Source organism: Xenopus tropicalis, chromosome 2 (genome assembly GCF_000004195.4).
Source record: "Xenopus tropicalis strain Nigerian chromosome 2, UCB_Xtro_10.0, whole genome shotgun sequence".
Taxonomy (NCBI): Eukaryota; Metazoa; Chordata; class Amphibia; order Anura; family Pipidae; genus Xenopus; species Xenopus tropicalis.
This window is the reverse complement of record NC_030678.2, coordinates 29347730-29368993: the sequence shown is the minus strand read 5'-3', so window position 1 is coordinate 29368993 and position 21264 is coordinate 29347730. Positions and strand designations below refer to the sequence as shown.

Sequence of the window (21264 nt, the reverse complement as noted above, 5' to 3'; positions counted from 1 at the left end):
TTCTTACGTTACATAGTTATTAGGGACCAGGGTATTTCACTGACTGCATTTGGTTAACAAGTTCTCTTTCTACAGATAACCATAATGTAGGTATAACAAAATGCTAATTAGTATCTAATTACAGTAATCATGAAGACACATTACCTCTTGATCTTTCACGATTACAATGGCCACCTCCATCCGTCTGTTTAGGTGCCATCCCTGTAACAAAAGTAGGAAAAGAAGCTCAGTGATCATTACTAACAAAACAGTATGGGAAAGCAAATATACAGAAGCATGTAAATATGGAAAGGTTTATTGGCTGCTTCTGAAGCACAAGAAAAACACAGAAAGGACAATACTCTAGAGGGCACAACCAATGGACAGAATTACAGAATAACCCAAAAGAACACACATTTTAAAACAGAATAAAATATCTTACAATGTAAATCACTCCGTTGGGGTCCTCTCCGATTGGTTCCCCCAATTTTAAATATCTCCCGGGCTCCTAAAAAATAACATTGAAAATGTGAAAAACTAATATTATGCAGTTGGACAAATAACCTTTCTAACATGTGAGAAGCGCATAAGGTGTAAGAGGAAACAGAAGGTAGAAGACTGGGGGCTGGAAAATTTAAGCCAAAATACAGTTTTACAGCTACTTACTGGGTATTTCTCAGCGAGTGAGATGGTGTTATTCCCCTGAGGAAGAAAAAATGGATTTAATCAGACCAACTCATTTCATGGAACTGCTAACATAATTTGTAGAACAAGGAAAGGATTAATTTACTATATGGTGCCAGTATGTTAGTTAAAGTAGTTTGGCTCATACATAATATGTTTATAATAGACTGGCAGTTTTCTCTGGTACATCTTGGTTAAAACAGAGAACATTTTTGTTATATGAACCAAACCCTGAAGGTGCAGGTGCTTAAATAGACAATATTTACCACTTTGGTTTAAGGAACAGGTCATGTTCTGAACTATACTTTGCTTATAGTTTAAACCCTCTTTATAAAAACAACCCCTCTCTCCCACACAAGCTGAACCAATGGGCTTTGAGTTAAGAGCAGTTCATTGTCCAGAAGGATTGAAAAGGGGAAGGGCCCTTTAAATATAAATTGATGAAAAAGTTGAATAAGATCTTTTTGTTTAAACCTCATTGAGACCCACCTTGTTGGTCGGAGGTTCCACTCGCTTTCTTTGGGAGATCTCGGGCCAGCAGGTGGTAGTGCCAGATTCCTGTGAAAGAAAATGTGTTATGTAAACTGAACCTTCGATCTTGAAGTAGAACTGCAACACCCAAATGTATATATCTGTGCCCACAAATAATGGGAGATAGAGCTTTGGAGTGGGCTTGATGGTTGTTATGTTTTGCAGTGCCCGTTCTTTTAAAACCCTCATTGCTCTGATTGCAGGAGTATGTATAGTGAAGCCTGCCTGGATCTTGGCTTCAGTGTGCTTGTTCTAGAAGGGCAATGAGAGATGTGGAAGACCTGAGAGGATGGCTATGTGGCAAAAAGTGGTGCCCAACCACCCCACGGAGCCCTTGTGCATTTGACCTTCAGGTGAGAGTGGAATGGGGCCTACATAGGAGTTTGCATGATGCAGATGGATAGGGGGCCTGCTTGGAGTCCAAATAGGTTTAAAATGATTTAATGTTATATTGAGAGAAAAAATATTAAATTAAGCTCAAACCTCCTTAAGATCTTTCACGCCCTCTTCGCTCAGTTCCTTTACCGAGCCCTCTTCCTGGCTGGTGTTGGTGCCAGTTTCTTTTGGTGACGCCTGGTAAATAAAAATACAGTTTCTCAACCATCTCATTGAGAGCTTAAAAGTGTCATTAAAACATGTTATATTAGATCTATTCGGCTTCCTAGAGAAATGGTCACAATGGATTTTAGGTAGCTGAGTTGGATATTTTAATATAATTGTGTTTCTCTTTTACATAATACAAGTGTTTGCTGGTTACCTCACAGATCTCAGGTTGAGGATCGTCACTTTCTTCCAGGGTTTCCTGGTTAAGAGAGAAAATGTTATAGGATCGCTCAGTTCACTAAAGGATAAGATAAAATTATTGTTATGGTTATTTTCTCCTTACCTGGCAGTCGCAGGAGTTGGTGTTATTCACCTGCTCCACTTCTACCTGCTGAGGGAGGCTTTCTGATTCATCCTGGTTTCGGGGGGGAAAAATTATTTTACTGTATCAGTTTAGCTTAATAAAAAATATTCTGAAATAAACCTTCTTTAGAAACAAATGAGCCAATATGAATTCAATCTGGTTATATCTGAGACATAAGGGTCATTTACTTAGACCCCCGAGAGCACTGCAAGAACACTTAGTGGTGCAAATGTGTGCCCTTAAGTGCTCATTCGGAAAGCAATTCTCTCCAGGTTCTGGCTGTGTTCTGCACCTTGTGCCTGATAAAAACAATCCAGTGTGATGTGCAGAGTAGTGATGAGCAAATCTGTCCCGAAAAATTTAGGAAATAGCAAAAATTATGTGCGTCGCAAAAAATGAATGGAATTTTTTTTCATGCAACATTAGTAACTACTCTGCTTAACCCTGGCCAATGTTAGAGAGTAGAGGGTGCTTTAACTCTGTTAAAAATGTTTGGTATTTTGACCATATAATTTCTTTTTACCTGGCAGATCTCAGGATCGTTGATCGCAGGAGCCTCCTGGTTAAAAAAGGGAAAGACAAGGTAAATACAATCTTGATTATAATATAGGGTGATTTTGATTTGTCCGACACAGTGGTACTTATTTACTTATATAGGGTCAATGCCGGATGTGGTGGCACACGAAAAAGCATTTAGGAACATAGGATCGGATCCTTTGCCTGTGTTTATCCACAGACCAAGAATGTAGCACCTGTTGAATTAGCCTGTAAGTTAAAATGTATGAGTATATGTAATCGTAGCAACTAATCATATGTTTTTATTTTCTAATTTATACACGATAGAAGACCAGTAAGAAACAGAGGCTGACTGGTTGGTATGGGCAACTGCATTTGAGCAAGTTAGCCTCAGTTAAACTATGTTAGTTAATAATTGTCACTGTTGTGTAGATATTATTATTTACAGATATTATTCATGACCCGTGTAGCTCAGTTCTTCCTCCTGGTTAAGTCAGAATAAAAAGATTTTAAAAATAATTTAATGGCTCCAATAAAAACTGAGCCCTTTTAAACACATTGCCTGACACAATGGTTCTGGGTACAGGCAAGGAAGAAGGCTGATGCCAGTGTAGGGGCTGATACTTTGCCGGTGTTTTTCTGAAGGCCAAGATCAGCCCCCCTATGGGCATTGGCCTTAATTTCTGGCCAAGCGGTCGGTGCCTAACAAATTGCCACCCCAAAGTGAATCTGGATTGGATATACTCATAAAATATCTTTTTCTATTGTGACCCTATAATTTTTTTTCTTACCTGACAGATGTTATCAGCCTGGATTTCGGGAGTCTCCTGAAAAAAAGGTAAGAAAAACATATTGCTCATTGTAATATTTCTGTTTTAAAGAAACTGATATACAGTCTTGCATCAAATATCAGGTGATTTTTATTTTCCCAACACAGTGGTATTTTTTTATTTTCTAATTTATACACGTTAGAAGACCAGTATGAAACAGATGCTGACTGGTTAACTGAGGCTAACTTTCTCAAATGCAGTTGCCCATACCAAACTATGTTAGTAAATAATTTTCAATGTTGGGTAAATATTATTATAATTCTTTACAGATAATATTCATGACCCTTGTAGCTCCAATACAAACTGACCCCTTTTAAACACATTGGGACCCCTGCAAAATGTTTGGCCCATACCTCACAGGTGTTAAATTGAGGGACCCCTCGCTCATCCAAAGATTCCTGGATCAGTTCTTCCTCCTGGTTAAGTCAGAAAGAAAGATTTTTAAAAATAATTTCATGGCTCCAGTTATAACAGAGCCCTTTTAAATACATTGCCTGATGCAATGGTTCTGGGTGCAGACCAGGAAGAAGGCTGATGCCTTAATTTCTGGCCAAGTAGGCAGTGCCTAACAAATGGACCCCCCCAAAGCCAATCTGGATTTTATATTCTATCAAAATATCTTTTTTTATTGTGACCCTAATATTTTTTCTTACCTGACAGATGTTATGATCAGGGATTTCAGGAGTTTCCTAATTGATAAAAGGTAAGAAAAAGATATTGCACATTGTAATATTTCTGTTTTAAAGCAGCTGATATACAGTCTTGCATAAAATATAGGGTGATTTTTATTTGCCCGACACAGTGGTACTTATTTACTTATATAGGGGAAATGCCGGATGTGGTTACACATCAAAAAGCATTTAGGAACCAATTTATAAAGGCTAGAAGACTGGTAAGAAACAGATGCTGGCCAGTTAACTGAGGCTAACTTGCTCAAATGCAGTTGCCCCTACCAAACTATGTTAGTAAATAATTTTCACTGTTGGGTAATAAATAATATTATTCTTTACAGATATATATATATGCATGACCCTTGTAGCTCCAATACAAACTGAGCCCTTTTAAACACATTGGGACCCCTGCAAAATGTTTGGCCCATACCTCACAGGTGTTAAATTGAGGGACTCCTCGCTCATCCAAAGTTTCTTGGATCAGTTCTTCCTCCTGGTTAAGTCAGAAAGAAAGATTTTTAAAAATAATGTCATGGCTCCAATAAAAACGGAGCCCTTTTAAATACATTGCCTGACGCAATGGTTCTGGGTGCAGACCAGGAAGAAGGCTGATGCCAGTGTAGGGGCTGATTTGTGGCTGGTGTTTTTCTGAAGGCCAAGATCAGCCCCCCTCCCATGTGGCATTAGTCTGAATTTATGGCCAAGTAGGCGGTGCCTAAAAAATTGCCACCCCAAAGCGAAACTCTAATTTAATATTCTCTTAAAATATCTTTTTCTATTGTGACCCTATTATTTTGTCTTACCTGACAGATGTTAATATCAGGGATATCTGGAGTCTCCTGATTGAAAAAAGGTAAGAAAAGATGTTGCAAGTTGTAATATTTTTTAAAGAAGCTGATATACAGCCTTGCATTCATAAAATATAGGGTGATTTTTATTTGCCCCCTCTCATCCCTCTCTTATGCTTACATGGCAGTTGTTTATAGCCTGCTCCATTGTCTGCGCTGGTTCCTCCTCCTAAGACATAGAAAGTTATCTAATCAACTTACTATAACTCTGTCGTTTAGTATCTTAAATGTACCTTGTACAATACAAATTCCCTAAACTTCCGAAAACCAAACCTACTTACCTGGCAGTTGTTGTTGCCAGGGGTTTCTGTTGGTTCCTGGTTAAGAGATAAAAGTCAAGTTATCAAATCAACTCAGCATTTTATAAAGGTAAAATAGGTCATATGTTATATTGAGGGACTGGTGTTTTATTATTGAATTATTTGATACTCACTTGGCAAACAGGGTTGCTAGATCCAACAGATGGTTCCTGGTTAAGAAAGAAAAATTGATCAGAGCCATGGATATCTACTAAATTGGGGCGGCGGGGGCAGTTCTATAACTGTTGTATGCACAGATCCATATGTGGATCAAAATAACATTTATATCGCAAGTTATACCGGTACGGGTTTATTGGCTATAGTTAGCTGTTTGCAAACAGTCATATTAAATGGTAAATTCTGTTAAAGGCAACACAACATATAGGAAGAAGCTAATAACATAAGGAATCTATGATACCATCTCCTTAACCGCTTACCAGGCAGATCAATTGGTTGGGCTCCTCCTGGTTGAGTGAAAAAAGTTGACGTTACTTTATGGAATTGAAGGTCTATTAGCCAATGCAAGTTATCAATATTTTTCAATATTTTTGTATGTATAGTGTAGCCTGCCTGGATCTTGGCTTTAGTGTGCATGTTCTAGAATGGCAATGAGAGATGTCGAAGACCTGAGAGGATGGCAACGGAGGCAAAAATTGGTGCCCAACCACCCCACGGAGCCCTTGTGCATTTGACCTTCAGGTAAGAGTGGAATGGGGCCTACATAAGAGTTTGCATGATGCAGATGGATAGGGGGCCTGCTTGGAGTCCAAATAGGTTTAAAATGATTTAATGTTATATTGAGAGAAAAAATATTAAATTAAGCTCAAACCTCCTTAAGATCTTTCACGCCCTCTTCGCTCAGTTCCTTTACCGAGCCCTCTTCCTGGCTGGTGTTGGTGCCAGTTTCTTTTGGTGACGCCTGGTAAATAAAAATACAGTTTCTCAACCATCTCATTGAGAGTTTAAAAGTGTCATTAAAACATGTTATATTAGATCTATTCGGCTTCCTAGAGATACGGTCACGATGAATTTTAGGTAGCCGAGTTGGATATTTTAATATAATTGTGTTTCTCTTTTACATAATACAAGTGTTTGCTGGTTACCTCACAGATCTCAGGTTGAGGATCGTCACTTTCTTCCACAGTTTCCTGGTTAAGAGAGAAAATGTTATAGGATCGCTCAGTTCACTAAAGGATAAGATAAAATGATTGTTATCGTTATTTTCTCCTTACCTGGAAGTGGCAGGAGTTGGTGTTATTCACCTGCTCCACTTCTACCTGCTGAGGGAGGCTTTCTGATTCATCCTGGTTTCGGGGGGGAAAAAGACTTTTACTGTATCAGTTTAGCTTAATAAAAAATATATTCTTGTTTAGAAACAAATGAGCCAGTATGAATTCAGTCTGGTTATATCTGAGACATAAGGGTCATTTAATTAGACCCCCGAGAGCACTACAAGAACACTTAGTGGTACAAATGTGTGCCCATAAGTGCTCATTCGGAAAGCAATTCTCTCCAGGTTCTGGCTGTGTTCTGCACCTTGTGCCTGATAAAAACAATCCAGTGTGATGTGCAGAGTAGTGATAAGCAAATCTGTCCCGAAAAATTTAGGAAATATCAAAAATGATGTGCATCACAAAAAATGCATGGAAATTATTTTCATACAACAAATTTTTTGCAAAGAATTTTTGTGCAACATTAGTAACTACTCTGCATAAACCTGGCCAATGTTAGAGAGTAGAGGGTGCTTTAACTCTGTTATAAAAGTTTGGTATTTTGACCATATTATTTCTTTTTACCTGGCAGATCTCAGGATCGTTGATCGCAGGAGCCTCCTGGTTAAGAAAGGGAAAGACAAGGTAAATGCAATCTTGATTATGATATAGGGTGATTTTGATTTGTCCGACACAGTGGTACTTATTTACTTATACAGGGTCAATGCCGAATGTGGTGGCACACGAAAAAGCATTTAGGAACATAGGGACGGATTCTCAGCCTGTGTTTATCCACAGCCGAGAATCTAGCATGTGTGGCAGTAGCCTATGAGTTACAATGTATGAGTGTATGGAATCGTAGCAACCAATTTATAAACGCTAGAAGACCAGTAAGAAACAGATGCTAACCGGTTAACTGAGGCTAACTTGCTCAAATGCAGTTGCCCATACCAAACTATGTTAGTAAATAATTTTCACTGTTGGGTAATAAATAATATTATTCTTTACAGATATATATGCATGACCCTTGTAGCTCCAATACAAACTGAGCCCTTTTAAACACATTGGGTCCCCTGCAAAATGTTTGGCCCATACCTCGCAGGTGTTAAATTGAGGGACTCCTCGCTCATCCAAAGTTTCTTGGATCAGTTCTTCCTCCTGGTTAAGTCGGAAAGAAAGATTTTTAAAAATAATGTCATGGCTCCAATAAAAACGGAGCCCTTTTAAATACATTGCCTGACGCAATGGTTCTGGGTGCAGACCAGGAAGAAGGCTGATGCCAGTGTAGGGGCTGATTTGTGGCTGGTGTTTTTCTGAAGGTCAAGATCAGCCCCCCTCCCATGTGGCATTAGTCTGAATTTATGGCCAAGTAGGCGGTGCCTAACAAATTGCCACCCCAAAGCGAAACTCTAATTTAATATTCTCTTAAAATATCTTTTTCTATTGTGACCCTATTATTTTGTCTTACCTGACAGATGTTAATATCAGGGAAATCTGGAGTCTCCTGATTGAAAAAAGGTAAGAAAAGATGTTGCAAGTTGTAATATTTTTTAAAGAAGCTGATATACAGCCTTGCATTCATAAAATATAGGGTGATTTTTATTTGCCCCCTCTCATCCCTCTCTTATGCTTACATGGCAGTTGTTTATAGCCTGCTCCATCGTCTGTTCTGGCTCCTCCTCCTAAGACATAGAAAGTTATCTAATCAACTTATAACTCTGTAGTTTAGTATCTTAAATGTACCTTGTACAATACAAATTCCCTAAACTTCTGAAAACCAAACCTACTTACCTGGCAGTTGTTGTTGCCAGGGGTTTCTGTTGGTTCCTGGTTAAGAGATAAAAGTCAAGTTATCAAATCAACTCAGCATTTTATAAAGGTAAAATAGGTCATATGTTATATTGAGGGACTGGTGTTTTATTATTGAATTATTTGATACTCACTTGGCAAACAGGGTTGCTAGATCCAACAGATGGTTCCTGGTTAAGAAAGAAAAATTGATCAGAGCCATGGATATCTACTAAATTGGGGCGGCGGGGGCAGTTCTATAACTGTTGTATGCACAGATCCATATGTGGATCAAAATAACATTTGTATCGCAAGTTATACCGGTACGGGTTTATTGGCTATAGTTAGCTGTTTGCAAACAGTCATATTAAATGGTAAATTCTGTTAAAGGCAACACAACATATAGGAAGAAGCTAATAACATAAGGAATCTATGATACCATCTCCTTAACTGCTTACCAGGCAGATCAATTGGTTGGGCTCCTCCTGGTTGAGTGAAAAAAGTTGACGTTACTTTATGGAATTGAAGGTCTATTAGCCAATGCAAGTTATCAATATTTTTCAATATTTTTGTATGTATAGTGTAGCCTGCCTGGATCTTGGCTTTAGTGTGCATGTTCTAGAATGGCAATGAGAGATGTCGAAGACCTGAGAGGATGGCAACGGAGGCAAAAATTGGTGCCCAACCACCCCACGGAGCCCTTGTGCATTTGACCTTCAGGTAAGAGTGGAATGGGGCCTACATAAGAGTTTGCATGATGCAGATGGATAGGGGGCCTGCTTGGAGTCCAAATAGGTTTAAAATGATTTAATGTTATATTGAGAGAAAAAATATTAAATTAAGCTCAAACCTCCTTAAGATCTTTCACGCCCTCTTTGCTCAGTTCCTTTACCGAGCCCTCTTCCTGGCTGGTGTTGGTGCCAGTTTCTTTTGGTGACGCCTGGTAAATAAAAATACAGTTTCTCAACCATCTCATTGAGAGCTTAAAAGTGTCATTAAAACATGTTATATTAGATCTATTCGGCTTCCTAGAGATACGGTCACGATGAATTTTAGGTAGCCGAGTTGGATATTTTAATATAATTGTGTTTCTCTTTTACATAATACAAGTGTTTGCTGGTTACCTCACAGATCTCAGGTTGAGGATCGTCACTTTCTTCCAGGGTTTCCTGGTTAAGAGAGAAAATGTTATAGAATCGCTCAGTTCACTAAAGGATATGATAAAATTATTGTTATCGTTATTTTCTCCTTACCTGGAAGTGGCAGGAGTTGGTGTTATTCACCTGCTCCACTTCTACCTGCTGAGGGAGGCTTTCTGATTCATCCTGGTTTCGGGGGGGAAAAAGACTTTTACTGTATCAGTTTAGCTTAATAAAAAATATATTCTTGTTTAGAAACAAATGAGCCAGTATGAATTCAGTCTGGTTATATCTGAGACATAAGGGTCATTTAATTAGACCCCCGAGAGCACTACAAGAACACTTAGTGGTACAAATGTGTGCCCATAAGTGCTCATTCGGAAAGCAATTCTCTCCAGGTTCTGGCTGTGTTCTGCACCTTGTGCCTGATAAAAACAATCCAGTGTGATGTGCAGAGTAGTGATGAGCAAATCTGTCCCGAAAAATTTAGGAAATATCAAAAATGATGTGCATCACAAAAAATGCATGGAAATTATTTTCATACAACAAATTTTTCGCAAAAAATTTTTGTGCAACATTAGTAACTACTCTGCATAACCCTGGCCAATGTTAGAGAGTAGAGGGTGCTCTGTTATAAAAGTTTGGTATTTTGACCATATAATTTCTTTTTACCTTGCAGATCTCAGGATCGTTGATCGCAGGAGCCTCCTGGTTAAGAAAGGGAAAGACAAGGTAAATGCAATCTTGATTATGATATAGGGTGATTTTGATTTGTCCGACACAGTGGTACTTATTTACTTATATAGGGTCAATGCCAAATGTGGTGGCACACGAAAAAGCATTTAGGAACATAGGGTCGGATTCTCAGCCTGTGTTTATCCACAGCCGAAAATCTAGCATGTGTGGCAGTAGCCTATGAGTTACAATGTATGAGTGTATGGAATCGTAGCAACCAATTTATAAACGCTAGAAGACCAGTAAGAAACAGATGCTGACTGGTTAACTGAGGCTAACTTGCTCAAATGCAGTTGCCCATACCAAACTATGTTAGTAAATAATTTTCACTGTTGGGTAATTAATAATATTAATCTTTACAGATATATATGCATGACCCTTGTAGCTCCAATACAAACTGAGCCCTTTTAAACACATTGGGACCCCCTGCAAAATGTTTGGCCCATACCTCACAGGTGTTAAATTGAGGGACTCTGCGCTCATCCAAAGATTCCTGGATCAGTTCTTCCTCCTGGTTAAGTCAGAAAGAAAGATTTTTAAAAATAATTTCATGGCTCCAATAAAACCAGAGCCCTTTTAAATACATTGCCTGATGCAATGGTTCTTGGTGCAGACCAGGAAGAAGGCTGATGCCTTAATTTCTGGCCAAGTAGGCGGTGCCTAACAAATGGACCCCCCCAAAGCCAATCTGGATTTTATATTCTATCAAAATATCTTTTTCTATTGTGACCCTAATATTTTTTCTTACCTGACAGATGTTATGATCAGGGATTTCGGGAGTCTCCTAATTGATAAAAGGTAAGAAAAAGATATTGCACATTGTAATATTTCTGTTTTAAAGAAGCTGATATACAGTCTTGCATAAAATATAGGGTGATTTTTATTTGCTGACCGGTTAACTGAGGCTAACTTGCTCAAATGCAGTTGCCCATACCAAACTATGTTAGTAAATAATTTTCACTGTTGGGTAATAAATAATATTATTCTTTACAGATATATATATGCATGACCCTTGTAGCTCCAATACAAACTGAGCCCTTTTAAACACATTGGGTCCCCTGCAAAATGTTTGGCCCATACCTCGCAGGTGTTAAATTGAGGGACTCCTCGCTCATCCAAAGATTCCTGGATCAGTTCTTCCTCCTGGTTAAGTCAGATAGAAAGATTTTTAAAAATAATTTCATGGCTCCAATAAAAACTGAGCCTTTTAAATACATTGCCTGACGCAATGGTTCTTTGTGCAGACCAGGAAGAAGGCTGATGCCTTAATTTCTGGCCAAGTAGGCGGTGCCTAACAAATGGACCCCCCCAAAGCCAATCTGGATTTTATATTCTATCAAAATATCTTTTTCTATTGTGACCCTAATATTTTTTCTTACCTGACAGATGTTATGATCAGGGATTTCAGGAGTCTCCTAATTGATAAAAGGTAAGAAAAAGATATTGCACATTGTAATATTTCTGTTTTAAAGTAGCTGATATACAGTCTTGCATAAAATATAGGGTGATTTTTATTTGCCCGACACAGTGGTACTTATTTACTTATATAGGGGAAATGCCGGATGTAGTGACACATCAAAAAGCATTTAGGAACATAGGGTCGGATTCTCAGCCTGTGTTCATCCACAGCCGAGAACCTAGCACGTATGGCAGTAGCCTATGAGTTAAAATGTATGAGTGTATGGAATCGTAGCAACCAATTTATAAACGCTAGAAGACTGGTAAGAAACAGATGCTGACCGGTTAACTGAGGCTAACTTGCTCAAATGCAGTTGCCCATACCAAACTATGTTAGTAAATAATTTTCACTGTTGGGTAAATAATAATATTATTCTTTACAGATATATATGCATGACCCTTGTAGCTCCAATACAAACTGAGCCCTTTTAAACAATTTGGGACCCCTGCAAAATGTTTGGCCCATACCTCACAGGTGTTAAATTGAGGGACTCCTCGCTTATCCAAAGATTCCTGGATCAGTTCTTCCTCCTGGTTAAGTCAGAAAGAAAGATTTTTAAAAATAATTTCATGGCTCCAATAAAAACGGAGCCCTTTTAAATACATTGCCTGACGCAATGGTTCTGGGTACAGACCAGGAAGAAGGCTGATGCCAGTGTAGGGGCTTATTCGTGGCCGGTGTTTTTCTGAAGGCCAAGATCAGCCCCCCTCCCATGTGGCATTAGTCTGAATTTATGGCCAAGTAGGCGGTGCCTAACAAATTGCCACCCCAAAGCGAAACTCTAATTTAATATTCTCTTAAAATTTCTTTTTATATTGTGACCCTATTATTTTGTCTTACCTGACAGATGTTAATATCAGGGAAATCTGGAGTCTCCTGATTAAAAAAAGGTAAGAAAAGATGTTACAAGTTGTAATATTTTTTAAAGAAGCTGATATACAGCCTTGCATTCATAAAATATAGGGTGATTTTTATTTGCCCCCTCTCATCCCTCTCTTATGCTTACATGGCAGTTGTTTATAGCCTGCTCCATCGTCTGCTCTGGTTCCTCCTCCTAAGACATAGAAAGTTATCTAATCAACTTACTATAACTCTGTCGTTTAGTATCTTAAATGTACCTTGTACAATACAAATTCCCTAAACTTCCGAAAACCAAACCTACTTACCTGGCAGTTGTTGTTGCCAGGGGTTTCTGTTGGTTCCTGGTTAAGAGATAAAAGTCAAGTTATCAAATCAACTCAGCATTTTATAAAGGTAAAATAGGTCATATGTTATATTAAGGGACTGGTGTTTTATTATTGAATTATTTGATACTCACTTGGCAAACAGGGTTGCCAGATCCAACAGATGGTTCCTGGTTAAGAGAGAAAAATTGATCAGAGCCATGGATATCTACTAAATTGGGGCGGTGGGGGCAGTGCTATAACTGTTGTATGCACAGATCCATATGTGGATCAAAATAACATTTATATCGCATATTATACGGGTACAGGTTTATTGGCTATAGTTAGCTGTTTGCAAACAGTCATATTAAATGGTACATTCTGTCAAAGGCAACACAACATATAGAAAGAAGCTAATAACATAAGGAATCTATGATACCATCTCCTTAACTGCTTACCAGGCAGATTGATTGGTTGGGCTCTTCCGTGGGCTCCTCCTGGTTGAGTGAAATAAGTTGATGTTACTTTATGGAATTGAAGGCCTATTAGCCAATGCAAGTTATCAATATTTTTTAATATATTTTTTTTTTATAACTGTAGGGCACATTCCTCCAGCCATCAGGTGCTTATGCAATATGACAATGTTTTGGAACAGTCAGTAGACTGTACCTAGTAGCCAATCAGATATGTCTCTACTGCCTAGTTTTGAATATTAATACACTGCTTAGTTTATAATTTAGTCGAGGGGGTCTGCCGGTCAGTTATTACATTATAAGTGAAGTATCCATTATCTTTAGTTGACCCAGTTATACCTAAGTATCTAAACTTGGTTACCCTTGGTAGGTCCTAAACATCAACAACGGTTTTTAACAATAAAATCAATAAATCACTATTATATGGGTCATCTATATGGAGGTGGAAATGGATGATTCTGCAGCGAATTTCAATATTAAATGGTTTTAAAAGTGAGGAAAGTGACCAATGTTATCAATTAGTAGACACATGTTTACAAATGTTTATTATTCAAAGAAGAAATAATAGGGGAATGTGGCCAACTGGGAATACGTTGACTTAATCCAGTTTGTTTAGTTTTGATTAATAAGAATTCAGTATGTATATAGTGCAACCTCATCAAGGTTATTGTGCTTAGAAATCTATAGGCAAGGAAATAACATGGCTTTGATAACGCAAATAGGTAGGAAAATGGTGTTTAGGAAATGTTGCTCAGTTCTCTGCTTACCACGACAGATACAGAGATGTTCCGATCTGTTCGATCTTGTTTCCTCTGTAATGATGAAAAAAAGGTTTATCACATAAAATAAATGCACAAATATAAAAACTATAATTTAATGGAGAAGGAAAGGCTAAGTCACTTGGGGTGCCAAAATGTTAGGCACCCCCAAGTGACTTTAATTGCTTACCTTTTACCCCAGGCTGGTGCCCCTGTTTGGAGAAAACCGCACCAGCCCGGGGTAGCTGCAGCGAGCGCTTCGTCCTTCCTTCGTTGTCAAAATCCCTGGGCCGGCGCCTGCACAGTAGAGTGAAAAGCTGACTTTTTTGTTGAAGTTCAGCCTTCCACTCTACTGCGCAAGCGCACGAAGAAGGAAGAGGAGGCGCTCACAGCTACCCCGGGCTGGTGTGGATTTCTCCTAACAGGGGCACCACCTGCGGTAAAAGGTAAGCGATTAAAGTCACTTGGGGGTGCCTAACACTTTGGCACCCCCAAGTGACTTAGCCTTTCCTTCTCCTTTAATAAATTATATCATCCAAATGTCCCTTAGTTAATAGATAACATCTAAAAGTTTAAAAGTTACAAACTTTATATCAGTTTCATTTTCGAATTTTGTGAAACTGAATCCAAACCCTATTGAAGAAATACCCAAAAGATATTATTGGAACAGTAATCTGTAGTGGGGGAGTCAGTGACATAACAATGGATTTGGTAGAAAAACAAGTAATCTTTGTTATGTCTAATACCGACAGGGTGGGAGTATGTTTTCTAGGGGGCGAATCAGTGGTGCCCAGGATGGGGTCAAGACGCAAAAGGGGGCAGAGTTACGACATTACAGCCCACAGCAAGTGAACCTAGTAGTGCAGAGTAGCGAGGCAAGTTGGGAGAGGGAATTGGGGGTAGACGAGGTGGATCAAATGCGGATCGGGGGTTGGCTTGGTCCAGAGAACTAATTATTTAAAATTTACAAGTACATTGCCGGTACATTTGCAATATCATGTGGAAGTCATTGGGAGCTGTGATAGGAAAAAATTTCTACTATTTAGTCAATTTTGAGCTTTGCGACCCATTAAAAAATGTTAAAATTACTAATTCGATCTTTGATCGCAAAAATTGATTTTTCAGTACATATATATAGCAGGTGTTTAGAGATTATCAAGTAGCTGAGTTGGACAAGTATGTCTCTCCATGAACTTTTCCACAAAATGAAATATATCATGTTACAGTAGAAAGAATGAAATCCTCACCTTGCCGAAGCAACGGAAACAAGATCGGAAGCATTTGAACATTTTCCTCAACTTTCCCATCGCTCGCTCAAATTTCTTTCTATGGAGGCAAAAAGAAAAACATAATTTTAGTCATTCCCAGTACTGAGTTCTATGTACAATTCCTGCTTATAATATATGTAAGTACCATGGGGAGCCCTCCCTACACTAATGTGGTACCTTGCCCCAGTGCTGGTAAATAAGTTGCGTATAAAATCACCGTACCGCACTCAGTGGGGGAATACTTTTAATCAAAATGTAATGAAAAACTTGACGTTTCGAACACCAGCTGTGCTCTCGCATCATCAGATTTTTTCATTACATTTTTATTTTTCACACGTATTCTGTTGAATGTGGTTATATGCTTTTATATATAGAAAACAAATTCTGATATGTAGGACGTGCAAAGCCGCCTGCGCGAGGAATCTTTGTGTGACTTTAGAAAACCGAAGCCATGTATAGGCCTTTCTACCAGTGATAAATATTGTTGCTGTCTGAAAGGCATTTTGGAGAAATTAGTTGCGGGCGACGAAATATCTCTATTGGACATCAGCCTTAGGCCACACAGTACCAGCATTAAAAAACAGGACAAAAATTAAAAAAAAAAAAAAACATTTGTAAAATATCCTGAGCTCTACAGCCATTATTGTATGTAATGTATGTAAGTGTAGGGAATGCAGTGTTGGCTTGTACCTGATATGCAATAAGTTGGCAGGAATCTCTGCTGATTGCAAAACAATCCTATAGTTCAAGGGGCCTAGTTATCAAAATTCAAGTTTTGTGTTTTTTTATGATTAGAGAAAAAAACCTGAAAATAAAAACAAATATACCCAAGAATAGCGATGAGTGAATCTGTTCAGTTTCGCTGAAAAGCCAGCATGTGGCTATTTTTTTTATGTGAACCACAACATTTTATTTTTGGCGGCAGTTTTTTTAAAAATTGCCAATGGTGCAATGTTGCTACAACTCCATGCTTGGTGAAAAATTTCGCTCATCGCTACTCGAGAATATTCTTCTTAACAAATCATCAGAATTTATTATTATTTAAGAAGAAACCCACAAAAGTTGCCAAAAAAAAAACTCAGGAAATTAAATCTTGTGAGATTCAATAGAAGTCAGTGGAAATTATCTCTAAAAGCTTTATTTCTTTTCCCAGTTCTTTAAAGCAATTACATTTCTTTGTGCCTCTCACTGGTGTGGGGCTTTTGTCTGCAAATAAAATCCACGCTGAAACATTTTTGAATTTTCTTAAATAATCCAGTATTTAGAAAAAAAAACGTTGCATAGGTTTTGTCACATTTATTTGTTGCGCTTTTTCCCCCAGACCTCAAAAATAAGTAAATATGTAATTGAATAATTACATGTATTTTAGTATCTACATGTATCCATGTAAAATAAGCATAGGGAATGTAATATGAGCATAGGAAATGCTGCCATTACAGTATTTGTATCAATTCAGCATAGAGAATGCCCCACGATTAAATAAATCAAATATAAGCATTGGAAATGGCACAATTTTTGTAGGAAGGAACAAGTACAACATATCCCCTTCATAAATCTCTGTTCTTATAAATACATGTTACATAATTAAATGTATTTTAGTATCTACATGTATCCATGTATAATAAGCATAGGCAATGCGCTGTTATTCTAGGTACATAATATGAGCATAGGAAATGCTGCCATTACAGTATTTGTATCAAATCAACATAGAGAATGCCCCACAATTAAATAAATCAAATATAAGCATAGGAAATCACACAATTTTTGTAGGAAGGAAACAAGTACAACATATCCCCTTCATAAATCTCTTTTATTATAATCACTTCCAATATATTCACAGCATCATTGCAGTCTCTAAAGCCACACAGTAGCTATTTTGAAATTATGATTTTACTCATATTTTCTACTGATCAAAAAGAGCTCTACTCACCTCAGTCGCCTGATAAAGACTGAGTCAATCTGGGCTGTTTCCAACTGACTCTGCCCAACTGTCACTGCCCAACTGACTCTGCCCAACTGTCACTGCCCAACTGACTCTGCATATTGTGACATCGCGGGGATTTAACGGTCACACTGTGACAGCCCAGTGGAAATCTATAGCAGCAGTTTAGACAGTGTTTGCTGGGGAGAGTTGATCCCTTTTGTTGCCATGACGAGTGTGTCAGTTATCCATTCTTAGTATAGGGAATGATACCACTGGAGCATGTATCATATAAATAATATAAATGGTATATTAATAAAGAGATTACTGGAATGCGACATTTTGAGCACAATGTGTTTGCCCATGGCAGTATCCCTTTAGCCAAAGCCTGACAATAAAAACTGATTAAGTAAAAAACAAACATATTAGTTTTTCCAAGTGAACTTAGGAGCTGAGATGACGGGTGTAGAATTGTAATTATGCCTTTGCAAAAATAATGTGCCAAAATTATGATGTAGCAAATATTCAAGTGTGTTTCCTCCATATTGTAATACTGGGGAAATGACACTGGTGGAATTAATGCCATAGAGCAATGACATCCAGTGGGATATTAGTATAGATTATATCATGTAGCTAATAAAATGCTAAACTGGCCTCTGCATCATTATACTGGCAGTTTGTCAGCCTAGATATGGACAAATTACTTTTGGTAAGATATTGCAATGGTGCGCATAATAAACTGGTGTATATTTTCACTAGCAGAATTAATCCTGGCAAAAAGCCACAAATGTTTACAGTGCATAGTTATTACACAGATTAATGCAGACAATTGTATCCCTATACCCAAGGAACACACCAGGGGTCATTTATTTACACGCGTGCAGTGCAGTTTTGCAAGACATACTAATATACACAACAAGCAGTGCATAATATTTGCCCATTCGCGGTACTGGAATAACCGCCAGCCAATGAGCAAATGGGGTCAGGCAGGAAGTAGTTTAGAAGCCCAGAAGCTGAGAAGCCGCAGTGGCAGAATGAGCTGAGTTGCCCCAGGCCAGAATGCATGCACTGCACATAGATACAGCAGCTTGGGAATATGGATGCAGTGGCTATTAACTGTATATACTGTGTGGCTCATCATGCTGCAACATGGCTCAGACTTATTCCCTTGTAGTAAGTAATGTATCAGCCCAACAGGAACCATTATGTGGTTCCTCATCTCCTTTTCTCAGCACATGCTCTGGGCTGCTGTCAGTTAAATGGGCTTATGGACTGTTAAGCATTATATAGTAAATACACAATAGAAAGTTCATGATATAAAGGCTGATTAGTAGGCACTTTTGATCAGTGATTTCTGCATCAAAGTTGATTATAGATCATCCCTATTGCAGGCATTAAATTCAGGGCTCCCTTGTGCTCAGCAGTACCTCACTCTACATTTTGCTCCAGATTTTTAATCCAGCAGAAGGCACACAGAACAGTTTGCGCCACTAGTGTGTAGCCCTTGAAATGCCAGTAATTAATAACATTAGTAACCCCTTAGAATAAAAGAGAAACAGAGAGGAGATACTCCCTCTAAGTGTAGTAAGTCAGTAATTCCCTTAATATGAGTTCCTGTTGACACCTCAATCATTAACTATAACACCGTGCATGCAAAAGTATGTTAGTGAGTCACAGTCAATGTGTTAATCCCTTAGGTAGTGGCTACTCACAAGAGCAATGTATGTATGTATATCTTTATTTATGACGTGCTACTTATGTATGCAGTGCTGTACAGTAGAATACATAAATACAAACAGGAAGTTAAAGATAATAGATAAATACAAAGTATAACAATAAATACAAATAATTTCAAGATTATTGGGATCATTGGCTCGTGTGTAGGGTGCATACGGCTTCACTGCATCCAGAAAGCTGGATCCATTGCACCTATTGCGTCTTTACATCCACGACTGAACGTTGCGCAATGCCTACAGCTCCCACAATACTCCGTTTACCCACTATTTGTTCCATTCTATAAACCATAACATGCAACATGTCAAAGCGCCTTTACCACAGAAAAACAAAATATATATTAATAAATTACAAAATCAGTTATCACAAGTATATGAATTCTTCCAATTGAATTGATTGCAATAACAAATTAATGAATTTATATAAAAGATAAATGAATATAAAACATAATATAGTTATAGGACCCGTTTTCCAGAATGCTCGGGACCAAGGGTATTCCGGATAAGGGTTCTTTCCGTAATTTGGATCTCTATAACTTAAGTCTACTAAAAAATCCATTAAACATTAATTAAACCCAATAGGATTGTTTTGCATACAAGAAGGATTATTTATATCTTAGTTGGGATCAATTACAAGGTACTGTTTTATTATTACAGAGAAAAAGGAAACCATTTTTAAAAATGTGAATTATTTGATTAAAATGGAGACTTTGGGAGACGGGCTTTCCGTAATTTGGAGCTTTCTGGATAACGGGTTTCCGGATAAGAGATACCATACCTGTACCTGCAATAAATATTTCCTAAAATATGAAATATTACATTGTTACATTTAATGATATATTAAATCAAATAAAGGCTGCAGATCAAATCATGAAGTTGTAAATTAAATGTACAAACATGATACACCGAATGAATTAAAGGCTGCCAAATCTAAATCGATGCTCTAGCAATTTGGCTGTAATGAGTACAATGTATAAATCCTGTGAGGTCTCTCTTTGCCTCAGTCTTTGTAGTCATTGCCCACCTTTCAGTTTATGGCTTATATGGGTAATAACCACACATTTCAGGCCCGATGGATTACTATTGTGTGCATGAAGGGGAGGTGCCTAGAGACGATATGGTTTGTCTTTTTCTTGCAAATATTATATATGTGTTCGGCAACCCTACAGCCCACTAACCCAATAGTTCTACCAATATATACCAGCTGGCAGGGGCAGATGAATGCCTACACTCCATGTGTGGTTTTACAGTTAGCAAAACCTTTCAGTCTGTTTAAACCAAACCAAACTCTGCCAATAGAAAATTCCATGATGTTATTAAAGGGCACTGTTTACATCTCCTACCATGACACTTGAAAATGTTAGTGAGAGTGCTTATTTTTATGGGCATTCTTAAAAGGCAGGAAAGTAAATCTTAGCATCAGGCACAAGTAGCATTGATCACTTGGGAAAGTGAGTAGCACCAGGCGTCAATCAGATGTAAGTCTGCATCTAACTGCGTGCCGAGGAGTGGAACTGCCAGAGCGCACCTGACAATGCTCCGGTAACTATCTGAGTTTTAATGGGATGGGAATGTCTGACCTTGTTAACTGTAAAGGTGACATTTTCTCTGACCTAGCTGGCAGTGGGAATATGAGTATGGTACTGGTGTTTCTAATGTAATCCACATACAAGTTAAATCAGGATAAGATACAAGTACAGGTATCGGACCCCTTATCCGGAAACCCATTATGCAGAAAGTTCAGAATTACAGAAAGCCCATCTCCCATAGACTCCATTGTAATCAAATAATTCACATTTTAAAAAATGGTTTCTTTTTTCTCTGTAATAATAAAACAGTACTTTGCACTTGATCCCAGCTAAGATATAATTATTTCTTATTGGAGGCAGAACAATCCCGAGCATTCTGGATAACGGGTCCCATACCTGTACTGTCATTGGGCCTTCATTTCATACCAGAGACCAGGTGTGATTCGTTTTCATCAATTCTTGATTTGAATAATTTTGTGAGACTGCCAAGAGACAGTCAAAATTGACTGAGCAGGGTGCGCTTTCTAGGCGCTCTGGTTCGTTAGGGGTTAAACTGCCTGTAACAAAATACTCCGGCGATGTGCAGGCCTTTACAATTTAGCAGAGGGGTCTTGGGCCTGGAAGCACCAGACTCCTCACCCCCAAGCTCCCCAGGCCAGGAGAACAAGAGACCTCAGAGCTGCAGACACAGACAACACCTGCCCCAGACCCAGCGATCTGTGCTGCATGATGATCCGGTCACTGCCCGCTACTCTCCTCACAACTCTGTGCCCTGCATGGAAAGCTTACTAAAAAGGGTGCGGTCACATCAAAATATGTCGC

General features: G+C 38.3%; 1 long non-coding RNA gene across 1 annotated transcript in view; it reads left to right on the top strand.

Moving 5' to 3' along the window:
* Positions 1-21264, top strand: part of LOC105946508 — a 46405-nt gene that overhangs the window by 758 nt on the left and 24383 nt on the right. Inside the window, exons 2-14 of the long non-coding RNA XR_004221234.1 lie at positions 1398-1547; positions 2632-2684; positions 3416-3455; positions 4108-4150; positions 4929-4971; positions 5826-5964; positions 7069-7121; positions 7952-7994; positions 8846-8984; positions 10083-10135; positions 10894-10936; positions 11525-11567; positions 12445-12487. This is a non-coding gene — a long non-coding RNA (uncharacterized LOC105946508). The remainder of the gene's footprint in view (positions 1-1397; positions 1548-2631; positions 2685-3415; positions 3456-4107; positions 4151-4928; positions 4972-5825; positions 5965-7068; positions 7122-7951; positions 7995-8845; positions 8985-10082; positions 10136-10893; positions 10937-11524; positions 11568-12444; positions 12488-21264) is intronic.